Genomic DNA, 14,554 nt, shown 5'->3' with positions numbered 1-14,554 from the left:
TTACCTTACCACAGGCGATTATATGTCTCAGAGTGCTTTACCCAAGAAACAGGGCAGCTTATCCAGGTGCTCCTAGCCACAGAGCAATTATGCCTTCTGCGGACTTCCTCTCCGAGATCCGAGGATCAATAGCCGGTCCTAATACCTCTTCTTAGGACAAGGCTAACTACGGGCGGCTGATGAATAGTAACGTTCCTATCACATAGGAAAATAGACCTGTTGGTAGCTGCCTGCACACTACCTGCGTGCTACCTGTTGGCCCCACCCCCAGCCGGAAGTCTTATACATTTAAAATATATGGGTATTTAAAAGGATTTTAATACTTTTAGCATGGGTCCAATTAATATCTCAGCCATCATCTTAACATCACATACATACCTTGAGATCAGCAATCATATGTGGTTTCATATTTATTACTATCCCATATAAATATTTCATATCTGCATATTTCTTGCTGAGTGTATAAAACACATGACACTATTTAAAACACAAACCACATATGTACTTATTAGATGCCTGAAAAATATAAGAATATGTTATCCATTAAATTTATTACAAACCTGAAATGCATTTTTCAGATCCATGGAATTATACATTTTTATACAGTATTGAAAATTATCCCAGTTGTATTTTAGAATGAATTTAACAGCTACAATGCAACATGTGTTTCTGTTAGCCAGCACAGATGTGTATCCGAGGTCTAGGGTCAATTAACAGGTCTGTGCTAATTACTATATTCCTGGGCCCTCGTGTTTGCTTATCTGACTTATTCACAGACTCTTGTCTCCAATCTGCTAATATTTACCTTGAAGTGGCCCACTGGCCTTATCTTATACAAAGGTCTAAACCTTTTGTTCTTTCTAAGATAATTATGAAAACAATTTTTTTTTTTTTTTTTAATTTTTAAAATATTTATTTATTAATAATAAACATGTTACACAAGCATAAAGAGAAACATTTCTTGCTAAATATCCAGTAGACGTTGCCATTTTGACTATTAACATAACCACATGATTTTATCAGCCGTTAACAATCTTCTTATCTTAATAGGTACTATATTACATTTCATTCTAGCCCAATGTTGCCAACTTCATTTTGTCTTATTATCCTCAAGAAAGGCTATTTTATCTTATCGCTGCATACATTATTCTACAAAACCAAACAAAATAATAATAAAATAGAGAGGAAGAAAAAAAAGAAAAAAAAAATAAATCGTGAAATCTAGAAGCCCTTCACCATACCTACGTGAATGTGTGCATCCACCACCAAGTATTAAAGATCTTCTAGACTTCCCCATTCTCCCCTCAATCTCGAAGCTAATATTATTTCAGTCTGAGCAAAAGGTTTTATGACTTGATTTTGTACTGAAATTTCCAAGGTTATAATATATGGTTTCCATTTCCCAAGGAAGCCCTCTAATCTATTTAAAACATCCGATTTAACATCCTGTTGTTCAACAAATAGTTGTTTTATTAATCTGTTTTTTAATTGTGAGACAGTGGGGGTAGTCTTAACTGTCCAAAGATCCAAAATACATTTACGGGCTTGCAAAATGATCATTGTTAAGAGCAGTTGGTTTTCGCTCTATCCCATCGTAAAAAACATATTTGAGGAGTTCCTAATTCAATATCGATTTTAAAGTATTGTTTGATCCAGTATCGGACTTTTTGCCAAAAGGGGTATATCTTGGGACAGGTTAAAAAATGATGCATAAAGTTTGCATTCCTCCAGCCACATTTTATACAAACATTTATACTACTTGGATTCCATTTTGATAGCCTACGCGGTGTTATATAATCACGGTGTAACATTCTTGTCTGTGATTCTCTAAGAACCACCGACAAGGTTGCTCTCCTCGCTATTTGCAAGCTGTCCGTGATCCAGGCTTGTCCAAGATCCTCCCTAATATCTGTTTCCCATCTACCCAGTATTTTATCCATAACTATCAATTCTTCCCTATTATTCATCATTTGATAAATTCCTGATAATGAAAATGAGCCACTTAAAAATTTCTTTTGAGGAAGATCAAAAAACGAAGGGTCCCAAAATTGGGTGTTTTCCTCTATCATACTTGAGACATAATGTCGAGCTTGCAGAAAAGCAAAGAATTGCGTATTTGGAATATCAAATCTATTTTGTAATATCTGAAACGAATAGATCTTTTTACTTAAAGGGTCCACCATATCTCCTAAAGTTTTTAGCCCCTTCGCTTCCCATGACCTAAACGCTCCTGTGTCCACTCCTGCTGGAAAATAAATGTTATTTAAGAACGGGATAGATCTGGGCGATATCACCGGACCCTTTACAAATTTTTTAATTGAATGCCAGGCTCGAAGAGCATCCCCGTAAAGTATATGCGACTGAATTTGTTTTGGAATGTCTTTATAAGAGATAAAGGGTAAAACCGAAAGGTTCCATTCTCCCAATGCTGCTTTTTCCAAAGCTTTTTCACCAAAGTGATATGTGTTTAATTGCCAATCTAATACTAATCGTGCCAATGCAGCCCAATTATAAAGTTTAAAGTTGGGTAATCTAAGGCCTCCCCTTGAATAACTGGCATATAACTTCCCAAGAGCAATTCGAGACTTCTTTCCTTTCCAAAGAAACATTGCTATTGCTCGATTTAGCCTATTTAAATCGCTTTTTGTTATGAGACAAGGAAGCATTAGTAAAGGATATAAAATTTTAGGAAGTGCCACCATTTTTATCAATGCTATCCTTCCTGCTAATGTAAGGGGGAGATTTTTCCAATGTTCTAGGAGCGAGATTACTTCCGAACAGTGCTCCATAATATTTAATTCATATATTAAATTAGGATTTCTTGGTATTTTAATACCCAGATACGTAAGTGAAGAATCAATTTCTTTAAAGGGGTAATGAAAGTTATTCTTTTTAATTTTATGCAACCATAAAATCCCTGACTTACCCGTATTAATTTTATAACCCGAGTAAGACCCAAATTCCGATATTAATTGTAAAATTTTAGAGATATGCAAGTTTGGATTTTCAACAAATAACAACATATCATCTGCATACAATGCCAGATGGATGACCTCTCCCTTAATATTCATACCTGGAAAACTAGCTCGCAGTTTTATAGCCAAGGGTTCTAAGGCCAAGTTAAAAAGAAGTGGCGAGAGCGGGCAGCCCTGTCTTGTTCCTCTTTGAAGATATACTGTGGGAGAAAATACCCCATTAACAAAAATATGGGCAATCGGATTATGATAAACATTACGAATTGATGCTAGAAAGTTGCCTGTTATTCCATAATTTTGCAGTGCAGAGAATAGGTAATCCCATTCGACTCTATCGAAGGCCTTCTCTGCGTCCAGAGACAGCAGGAAGGCCTCCGACAGAGCCCCAGTCCCTCTCTCCCTTGAACGTAGCCAATAATGTGAGATTGCATGTAATACTCTCCTTAGATTTGTCACTGAAGTCCTACCCTTCATAAAACCGGTTTGGTCAGTGTGTACAAGGGTAGGCAATATCATCTTTAAACGCTCTGCCAATACCTTCATAAATATTTTATAGTCGGAATTCAGTAGTGATATAGGTCTATAAGACCCAGGTAATGCCTGATCTTTCCCAACCTTTGGAATTAAAGAGATAAACGCATTAGTAAAATTTTGTTCTGGATGATTCCCTTCAGTTGAGAAATCTTGATATAGCCTAGAAAGAACCGACGATACCTGATCTTTAAGTAATTTATAAAATTCGATGGGGAGTCCATCAGGGCCCGCCGCTTTACTATTTGCTAGTGATTTGATAGTCCTTTCAATTTCTTCCTTCGAGATAGGATTATTTAAAGTTTCTAGTTGTTCCTGGGTAACTTGAGGTAATGTTACCGATGCCCAAAAATCTTGGAGAGAGGAAACTGATGAGATTTTCTTGTTTAGAATACAACTCCGTGTAGTACTCTGCAAATGCAGAGGCAATAGTTTCTGGGGATTTAAATATAGCATTCTTGTATCTAATGGCTGCAATATTTTTTCCTACTGTCCGATTTTTGGTCAAAGAAGCCAGAAGTTTTCCTGATCTATTTCCAAATCTATAATAATGACTATCTCTTTTTAATAATGTATTTACTGCTTGCTGTTTAAGATAGGCATCTAATTCTTCCTTGCTCGCATGATATATTTCTCTAGTGCTAGCCGTGGATCTTCTACAATAGGCTTGGTAATCAGACATGACTTTTTCCTGGAGTTGTTGAAGTTTCAGCCCTGCCTTTTTGCGTATATTAGCATCATAGGCTAATATATTACCAGCTAATACAGCTCTAGCTGCCCCCCAGAAAACTCCTATGTTTCCAAGATGAGCCATATTGTCTGTATAATAGTCATTCCATGACTGTGCCAAGAATTTTTTTAAAATTTTCAGACGTATATAAATAATATGGAAACCTTAATGTGTTCCTATTGCTATACTGATAGCCTTCCAATAAAGATATTTCAATTGGAGCATGATCGGAAATAAGTACATTATGTTTTTTATCCTTAGCTACCTTAGAGACCAAGGAGTTCGATACAAGAAATAAATCAATCCTAGAAAGAACTGGAGCTGCTCTAGAGGCACAGGTGTAATCTTTACCATCCGGATTACGAAGTCTCCAAATATCTACTAATTGGAGCACATCTTGGAATTTTTAAAAAATTCTCCCCTCAAATTTCCCCTTATTTTTAAGAGTGGACTTTTGTACGTACCCAGGCATTCGATATCTATCACACACAGGGTTTGGGGCCAGATTAAAATCACCCCCCACTACTATGTCCTGACCTTGAAACGGCACTAATGCTTGGAGGAGACCTGTCCAAAATCCCGTATCTTTCTTATTGGGTGCATAAATGTTACACAGGACCCATATCTTCCCCTTCGACTTTATCTGTAATATCAAGTACCTACCCTCTGAATCTTTAATAGTTTTAACAATCTCAATCTGGAGTCGCTTACCGAAGAGGACTGCTATACCTCTACTTGCCTTTGTATAAGAAACATAAGTTATGGATCCCACCCAATCTTTACATAATTTATCGTGTTCCTTATCCGATAAATGCGTCTCCTGCAGGAACGCTATGTCTGTCTTAAGCCGCCGTAGATGAGAGAGTATCATTTGTCTTTTTATGGGAGAGTTAATACCCCCCACATTCCATGATACTAACTTAAGGGTCATCCTCTATTAAAAAATGTACCATATAAACCCTTGGAATAAAAAAAAAAAGAGAAAAGAGGAACACAGAGAGGGGAGAAGAGGGAGAAGAAGGAGAAAAAAAAAATTAAATACACAACCAGTGGGAAAAATACTTGCCTTATGCAACAAAGCCAGAAGATGTGATATCCTGTGCCGAAAACACATAAATATAAAGTGATAAGAAAAAAAAAAAAACACCCCTAAGTGTGAAGAGATTATCCATAAGTGTTATAGATGTACATAAAGTGCAGAAATTATATATCAATAAGAGCACGGTTATGACTAAACACCGTGCACACAGGAGGTGCAAAAATGTGAGGGGAGGGGACAGAGAATAGTCCTTTAAGTGCCCGTAAAGTTCCATGAGTGTTGAAAACCAATGTGAAAAAGTTACATTCCTTATATAACAGTGTAAAATAATAAGGTGATAAATACTCAACCTGCATCTCGAATAAAAGTGCATAGGGTGAAAGTGGAGGAAAAAAAAAAAAAAAACCATATAAATGATATAAAACACAACCAGAAGCAGAGATTGTTTTTTTGAACCATGCCGCTGGGAGGTATAAATAAAATTTTGACCAATTCTTTGTATAACTGGGGAGGAAAAAAAAAGAAAAAAAAAAAAAAAACACAGATCCAGCATTAACTTTTCTTTTCCTCTATTACATTTGTTTTCTACCACCGACACTGAGTTATCTAACCAAGATACCCTAGCAAAGATAATCCAACATAGCCAGGTAGGGCCAATTGCCCCATTTTCCAACAATTTAAATAAAAACATAAATTCAAAACATTGCAAACTTAATATGAAAAACGGAAAAACAAAAACATCAGACAAAGATTTAAAATAAATACTTTTCTACAAAATGGTCTTTGAGCTACGATCCAAAAATTCCTTAGCCTCATGAGGAGACTCAAAAAACCTTGGACCTTCAGGTGTTAAAATTTTTAGTTTAGCTGGGTATAACAAGAAAGCTTTTATACCTTCCTTATTCAGAGTAGTACACAATGGAGAAAACTCTTTTCGTTTTCTTGATAATTCCATTGAGTAATCCTGAAACATCAAAATCTTAGAGTTCTCAAATATGAGAGGGGAGTTCTTTCTGTATGCTTGTAAAATGACCACTTTTGTTTGAAAATTTAACACTTTAACCATAATCTGTCTAGGCTGTACACGTGTATTCCCTTCTTGGTAGTCTGGGCCAATCCTATGGGCCCGCTCTACACTACCTTTAAGAATACCTGCGGGCACTTTTAAAAGATTTGCAAGGGTATTTTCAACAAAATATATCAAGTCTACTGACTTAATGGATTCGGGGACCCCAATTAGGCGAATATTATTTCGCCTTGACCTGTTCTCAATGTCTTCAAGGCGTTGATGGAGAACTTGGTTCTGTTTTATAAGGTTTTCAATTGCATTAGCTTGGTGTGAAGAAGTGTCTTCAAGATCTGACACTCTTCCTTCCAATTCTGTGAACCTGTTGGAGATCTGTTTAATCTCTCCAGAAATAGCATCTAAACCTTTTTGTAAATTCTCCATTTTGGGAAGGAATAGTGAACTTATCTGTTGCACAATCTGATGCGTATCTTTGTTACTGGGGGTGCTTTCTATTGATTAATTTAATACCTCAGGGGAACCTCTCTGTCTTCTCTCATTTTGTTTATATTTAGTTGTCATCTTGTTAACCCCCAGGAATTTATCCATACATACACTTGTATACTGATTTTCTTTACTGATCTAAATCCTCTCTTACTCCCCTCTCTTCTTATTCCCTCTCTGACTCCCACTCTCTCTCTCTCACTCCCCCTGTCCCTACTCCTTCATGAATACCAGTGACCCCTTTACCCTAAAAAAAAAAAAAAAAATGTACCGTGGACTCTCAATTAAATATTAAACAACTTAAACATTCTTCCAGAGTCTATAGGACACAGTCAAAAGTTTTTGTTTTGTTTTTTCTTCTTCCTTTCACTTCTCTAGCTTATTTCTTCTTTCCCCCCTCTAGGATGGGGCAGCAGTCTCAATAATAGCCAGTATAATATACTTGTTACCTTCATCTTGTCAAACTCAGGCAAAGTCCACTGCGCCACTCTGTAATTACGGCTCTCTCCGTTCACAGGTTCCGCAGGGCGATCCGCCTGATACCTCCAATCCAGCTCCAGCCACCAAGAGCCTCTCGGCTGCCTCTCACCCGTCTGCTGCCTTGTCTTGCTACCGTTACGAAGCCACTTCTCACAGACGAGAAGGAAGACGTGAACACCGCCAGCAAGCAACTCCAACGACCCGGAAGTCGACGGTCCCAGCTCTGAACACCACTGAGCAGCGGCCAGAGACCGCAGAAGCAAGCCCCAGAGAAACACGGAGTTCTGCAATCTAGGCGGTAAGTGTGTGTTTTCCGCAGCTGTACTCTGCCGTATGGGGGACTTCGCCTCTCCCCAGTATTTGGCTCTGCCGTAACGATCCCTGCAGCGCAGGTCTCACCCGCAGTTTCCACAGCTCAGCTCTCTTTCAGTGTCCCACGGCTATGTCAGCGACACTTCTCAGCCGATATTGATCTCCATGTTTCTCCCCACGGGTATCTTTCCTCTTTTAATCTGGGTAGAAAGTATTTATTTTCCGCTGCTGTACTCTGCCGAAGGGGGGACTTCACCTCTCCCCAGTATATAACTCTGCCGTTACAACCCTTGCAGCGCAGGTCTCACTTGCAGTTTTACTTGCAGCTCACTTGCAGCTCTAGATATTCCACATTTGTTTGTAGCTCCTTTTTTTTTCTCTTTTAGAGAGTCCGCTTCCACGCTTAACCTGCGTGTTTTGACTTTCGGTGAGGGAGGGTTCTTTCTCTCCCCTTCTCCTGTGGTATATTAGCCCAGACACTCGTCCCGTCAAGGGCTTTCCCACTTGGGCAGCTGTTAGTCCGTATCCTAGGGGGTATGGACACGAGGCTACACAGAGCACACAACTCGCCCTGCTAGCTCTAGGCCCGCCCACAGGAAGTCCTCCGAAAACAATTATTTTGATGAATTTGGAACAAAGGCCTGCGATGCATCCTATGTAACCAAGAAGAAGTGGGGGTTGGTCTGCCATGGCTACAGCCCACACAATTCATGTCAAATTAGATCATAAAAAGAAAAAAAAAAATGAAATATTTTGTAATTGATAGAAAACTTAAAATAAATACTTACGACTTGACTTGCTTGCAGCTCTTCTGCCCTACAAAGGCAAAATACCGTAACTTGCATGAATCTGAATGTCTCCTGAGTAAAAGTAGATCTAGCCTAATTTTTAACCTAAAACGTATTGAGGTTGTTGACTAGGTTTTAAAAATAAATTAAAAAGAACATTACATATTACAATTACATTAAAAATATTTCACATTTAATACTTATTTTCTGGCAAGAGGAGGTGGGGCTGACTAGTTGTCAGCAGCTGTCAACTAGTCGATAGTAAAAATATTAGTCATGCACGCCCCTATTATGTGCGTTCCATACGTTTTGAATATCTACATCTGGGGTGTTGTTTAATCTGAAGTATTCCTATTTAAGAGTACAGCTGATTATGGCGTGGTCTGACCAAGTAAGTGGGAGTATATTTGTGGTATGTGTTTTTTTGTGGCTATATGTGTGTGTGAGTGTGTCTGTAGGTGTTTGTGTGAGTGTGTCTGTGAGTGTTTGTGTGAGTGTTGGTGTCTGAGTTTTCTGTGGGTGTTTGTCTTTTTGAGTGTATGTGTGTTTCTGTGGGTGTCTGAGTGTGTCTGAGTGGCTGTGTGTGGATATCCAGTTTGACCTTACTGCTGAATAATCTTACAATTCGTATATAATGATACCTTTCTGGAAATCACCAACCCACCACTCAACCACTTAAACTTTACGTTAGTGTTTAGGCAGTTAGGGGCCTACCATTTAGCCACTGCATACTGTTGGTATCATATAAATGTCATCTTTCTTGAAATAAAGATAATTAGAACTCCATATTGTTGTGTAATTCACCCCTTTTTGACAAAAAATGTAGTCTAATTCTATTCCTGTCAGGTCAGTGTAAACAAGAGCTGAGTGTCTGTGTGTGTGTTTTCTGTGAGTGTCTATGTGTTTTTTCTGTGTCTTTTTTTTCTTGAATGTCTCTGTGTGTGTATTTTGTGTGTGTGTGTGTTTTCTGTGAGTGTCTATGTGTGTTTTCTGTGTCTTTTTTTCTTGAATGTCTCTGTGTATTTTTTTTTTAAATATTTTATTTGTTTTTGCAAAAAGAATAGATAAGTACAACTGTACGACCAAAGCGTACTGCAATTTCAGATTCTCATGTAAATACAATTATATAGATATAATAACTTCAGATGGAAACAACATGCAATTATAGATCCCAACTCGCCCTCATTCACCCAAGAGGGACAATTGGATCCATTTGTACTATTCAGAGAAGAAGGGAATGGGAAAGAAAGGGGAATAGGGGAAGGGGTCCTAAGGGGTGCATTGGGGAACTAATATAAGGAGGGGGACAAAGCCTAAGGTGAGATTTTCATGTCGGGCAGAACTAATGTGGGAGAGCGGGCACTTCCTAAAGGAGTGGAAGGGGACGTTAACTTAGGTCACAAAGGTGGGGAGCCATAAGGTGTCAAATATTCCCATAATATAATATATGTTTTTTCCATAGTGTAAATGTATGCCATTGTGCGGACAATCTCTGACCACGTGGGGGGATTCACTCTTTTCCATGATCTGGCTATGTTATGTTTGACCACTGAAAAAAGGTATATACAGATTGTGGCGTAATGCCTGGGCAGTTTACAAGTGCCTAAATGGAATAAGGCCGTCTCTGGGGTTCTAGGGAGGGAAATACCCATATTCGCAAGTGTGGAAAAGCATCTACTCCAAAGAGGCTTAAGTTTGGGACAGCTCCACGATATGTGAGTCATGTCACCCAAGCGTGAGCAGTCTCTCCAACATGTCGGGGAGGCCTTAGGAAAGATTGCAGACAGCCGCGCCGGAACATAATACCAGTGCGTGAGTAATTTAATATAGGTTTCGTAAATAGTGACACAATGTAGTGCTTTTTTCGTAAGTAGGAGTGAACAGTGCCATTCCTTGGTTGGGGCTGTAAAGTCTAACTTCCGCTCCCATTTATGAATGTGTAGGGCCTTGTCTACCAGTGTTGCACCTTCCATTATTGTGTAATATAGGGATAGAGGTTTACCTAACCAAAGCCCCTGCTGCCATCTGGCCTCCCATATGGTTAGTTGGCGGGAAAGTGAGGGCTTGAAATCCCAACTGGACAGGAAGCTAGTAACCCTGGTATATTTGAATTTAATGTATGATGGAGCAGATGAGGAACTCTCAATTTGATTAAGTGTAACAAATGCATCTCGAGGGGTCACAGGCCAAAGGTCCGCAACCCTCAAAATACCTAGCCTGGCCCAGGAAGCCGGATGTGAGTCCGGCAGGCCGGTGAGGAGGCCAGCCATGGTAGTAATTGGAGACGGTGAGGGGCTACCTGGGTATAGTGTCGCAATTGTTCCCATGCAGCTAAGCATTCACAAATTATTGGGTTTACTACTGCAAGATTTCTCCTATAATGTGGAGACGTCCAAATCAGGTACCTCAGGTTTAAATCATATGGTAAGGAAGCCTGTTTAATCGTCCTCCATCTACTGTCCACAAGTACTCCCATCGGACCCGGTCAAACGCCTTCTCTGCGTCTAGGGAAAGCACAGCCAGTGGTTTATTTAGCCTCTTGGCTTCTAGAAGAATATTAAGAAGCCTCCTGGTGTTGTCAGGACCCTCCCTCCCAGGGATAAATCCCACTTGGTCAGGATTAATGAGGGCTGGGAGCAATCTTGCTAACCTATTGGCAAGTATTTTTGAGTATATTTTGACATCAGTATTGATAAGTGAAATTGGTCTGTAATTAGCACATAGGGTTGGGTCTTTGTTTGGTTTGGGGATTGTAATGATAGAGGCCTCAAGGAACTCACTACAAAATTTGCCCTCGTCCATAGCCAAATTATAGAATCTAGTAAGGATAGGTGTAGTCTTGTGAAGGTATGTCTTATAGAAAATTGCGGTGAAACCATCGGGATCAGGGGCTTTAAGAGGTTTCAGGTTTTTGATAACCCGTTTGACTTTCTGGCATGTGATAGGGGCATCAATACTTTCAATATGGGCCTCGTCTAGAGTAGGAAGTTTCAAGGTGCGCAGGAATGGACCTATAACTTCCAAAGGAGCTGACCGAAATGCTTCCTCATCTCAAATGTTGTAGAATTCAGAGTAATACTTATTGAACTGCTGGCCTATCAGGGACAGGAGTCTGAAGGATTGCATGCCTTGCTTAAGCTCATAGATGTGGGATGTGCCAGTGCGGTGCCTTAGTTTGTTAGCGAGTATGGTATCCGCCTTGTTACCTTTTGAGTACAAAAGTTGCTTTAGTCTAAGGAGGTTAGTTTGAGTCTTACAAAATTATAAGTGGCATATCTGTCGTCTGAGGTCCTCAACCTCTTACTCAATGTCTGTGGTATCGGAGGAGTTTCTTTGGAGGTCTAGAGCCCATAGCCTGCAATAATCTTGGGAAAGGGAGAGGCCTGCTTGTTTCCTTAGGTGTGCCTGCTTACGTATAAAAAGACCTCGAGTAGTGGCCTTAAACGCCCCCCATATCATGTCTGCACGAATCTCGGGAGTGTCGATGTGGAGAGTGAAGTTGATTTCCTTTCTAATTTCCTCCCTAAAGGGAATGTCTGACAGAAGGTGATGAGGTAACCTCCAGTTGGGTCTAGATCTGGAAGTGTGTCTAGAGTCTAGGTCCATTATGACTAGGTCATGGTCTGACCATGGGCAGATGCAAATACTTGTGGAGCGTATAAGATCCAGGGAATCTGGGTGGCAGAAAAAAATAACCCAGTCTGGAGAAAGTAGAATGAGGATGGGAAAAGTGAGTGTAATCCTTATCTAAGGGGTGTAGGGATCTCCATACGTCGAAAAAGTTAAACTGGGTCATGAGGTCTCTAAATCTATGACTTGTTGGGTCGAGGCCAGTGGGTCTCCTCCTGGATGGTCTTGTCTTCCTATCAAGTCCGCTGTCCCACACCATGTTCAGATCACCCGCCAAGATCACCCTTCCCTGCTTGAACTGTTCTACTTTATACAGAATTTTCCTTAGACATCTAGGCTGTAGGGTATTTGGCAGATAGACAGAAACTAGTGTGTATGTGAAATGGTCTAGGTTACACACAAGGATAAGGTATCTCGCTTGTGGGTCTCTAATCAAATGGAGAGGCTCAAAGGCCACTCTTTTATGTACTAAGATGGCTAGGCCTCTAGCTTTTTTGGAGTAGGAGGCAACCACAGTAACAGGAAAATCCCTGGAGATGTACGTAGGGGGAGAATCCGGCAGCAAATGTGATTCCTGGAGGAAGGCCACATCGGCCCTATGGTGACGTAAGGTTCTGGATAGCAGGCTCCTCTTACCAACATTGTTCAGGCCCCTAACATTGTGGGTTAGGAATCTGAGGGAAGCCATTTGCGGACCTGTGTTCGTATAACAGCTAGGTGCGAGGGAGAGATTATGGGTGTGGGTGAGTTAGGTAAGTGGGAAGAAGGTAAAGAAAAGAGTCTGGTGGAAATAGTCCACCTGAGTGGAGCCCTATTATAGGATCCAATGACTGGGGGGAGCTAACGCGCTAGCCCCGCTCTCCGAGTAAACATAGTAAATACAGTGAACAAGCTAGGTACATTCTAACATCATTAAACAGAGATCTATCAACAGAATGTATCAGCATAACTTCAAGTAGGTAAGGCTTGAGGCCTCAAGATGTGGTTAGGGGGATTAGGCCTTAGCCGCTTAGGTCTCTGTTCTTTTAGTGTCCATACTGGGGCAGAAGCTCGTAATCTGGTGCGGGTCCCCTCTTGATGTTCCGGTCCAGCATGGGGACCCCAGTTAGCGAAGAGAGTACTTCCCACGGAGGGGGAGGGCACCACATGAGTCTGATTGTCTTTGGTCATGATGAGTTTATTGGGGAATCCCCATCTATATTTGATATTAGCCTTCCTGAGTTGAGTAGTGATAGGGGCAAAGAGCCTTCGTTGCTGTAACGTGTAAGAGGAGAGATCCGGAAGGAGCTGTATGTCTTTAAACGTGTCTGGAAGGGAGTGTTTATTGAAGGCAGCCTGCATCAAGTGGTCTTTAAAGGTAAAGTGATGGAAGCAAACAACCACATCCCTTGGCTTGTCAGATGACATCGACCTTGGCCTAAGAGCCTTGTGAGCCCGCTCCATGGCATGCATGTTGCCCTCCAGGGGACCCAAAAGTGCGGTGAATAAAGACATGAGGAATTCTTGCAGCTCGCCTGTAGCTACAGTCTCTGAGATGCATCTGAACTGGACGTTGTTCCTCCTGGCCCTATCCTCCCCTTCAGCCAGTTTTAATTCAAGCTGGGAAATTTGCTCTGCCAGATTTTCAGCATATGATAGTAAATTCAAATGATCAGTGGCCAAGTCATTGTGTTGCCTCTCGAGAGTGTCCACCCTGTCTCCAATTTCCGCTATATCCTTCCTGAGTTCCGCTGAGCTTCTCTGGATCTCTGCAGTGATAGATTTGGTCTGTGCCGCAAGCATTTTTTGCAGTGTGCTTTCTGTAATGTAGTGATTCATATGGGCAGCAGACTGGGAACTCGATTGAGAGCCCTCATCCTGCGACTCAGGGTCGCTAGCTTCTTTTCTCAGGGGATTAGGCGCCTTATGTGACTGAGGAAAATTATCAAGAACAGTCTTTTTGATTTCTGCGGGGGTCCTGTTTTTTTTTTCTGGAGGCGTGTGGCATAGTTAGTTCTGCTAAATAGCTTTGTACACACTTTCAAAACTTCAATAAGGACCACCCTGACCACTGTGAGTTCTTAAGGGATTAGTAGAGCAACAGACCTTATGCCTAATTTATAACCTTCAATTAAAGCATGGAAAGTTAGCAATATAATGTAAGAGCGGGGCCAGACACAACCCAACTATGCTGGTTGCACCTCGAACATGTTAGCTTATTATAAGACAAGTAACTTAGAAAAATGTAATATGCAGGCCAACCTATGTGATTGAGGAGGTCCCTAAGGTGCACCTCGGGGGGGGGAGGGATACAACCAGAAGGAAGGATAAAAGGAAAGGGGGAGTGACCAGCCCAGACAGGCTCGATCGGAAAGGGGGAGGCGCCAGGGGGACCAGAGCAACCAGTCCCTTCTTGTGGGACTCACAATCTACACTAGCTGGAACAAGACGCTAACAAGGGATATCTCACTAAACAATGCGAAAGCTATATAATGTGTGAGAGCATGAGTCGATAATGTAATCTTAAATGTTGCTTGGAGTGTAACGTCTGGTGGCTTGCCTGTGAAAATGTGCAGCAAA

The sequence above is a fragment of the Bombina bombina genome, chromosome 4, assembly GCF_027579735.1.
Source record: "Bombina bombina isolate aBomBom1 chromosome 4, aBomBom1.pri, whole genome shotgun sequence".
Taxonomy (NCBI): Eukaryota; Metazoa; Chordata; class Amphibia; order Anura; family Bombinatoridae; genus Bombina; species Bombina bombina.
This window is presented reverse-complemented; position numbering follows the sequence as displayed.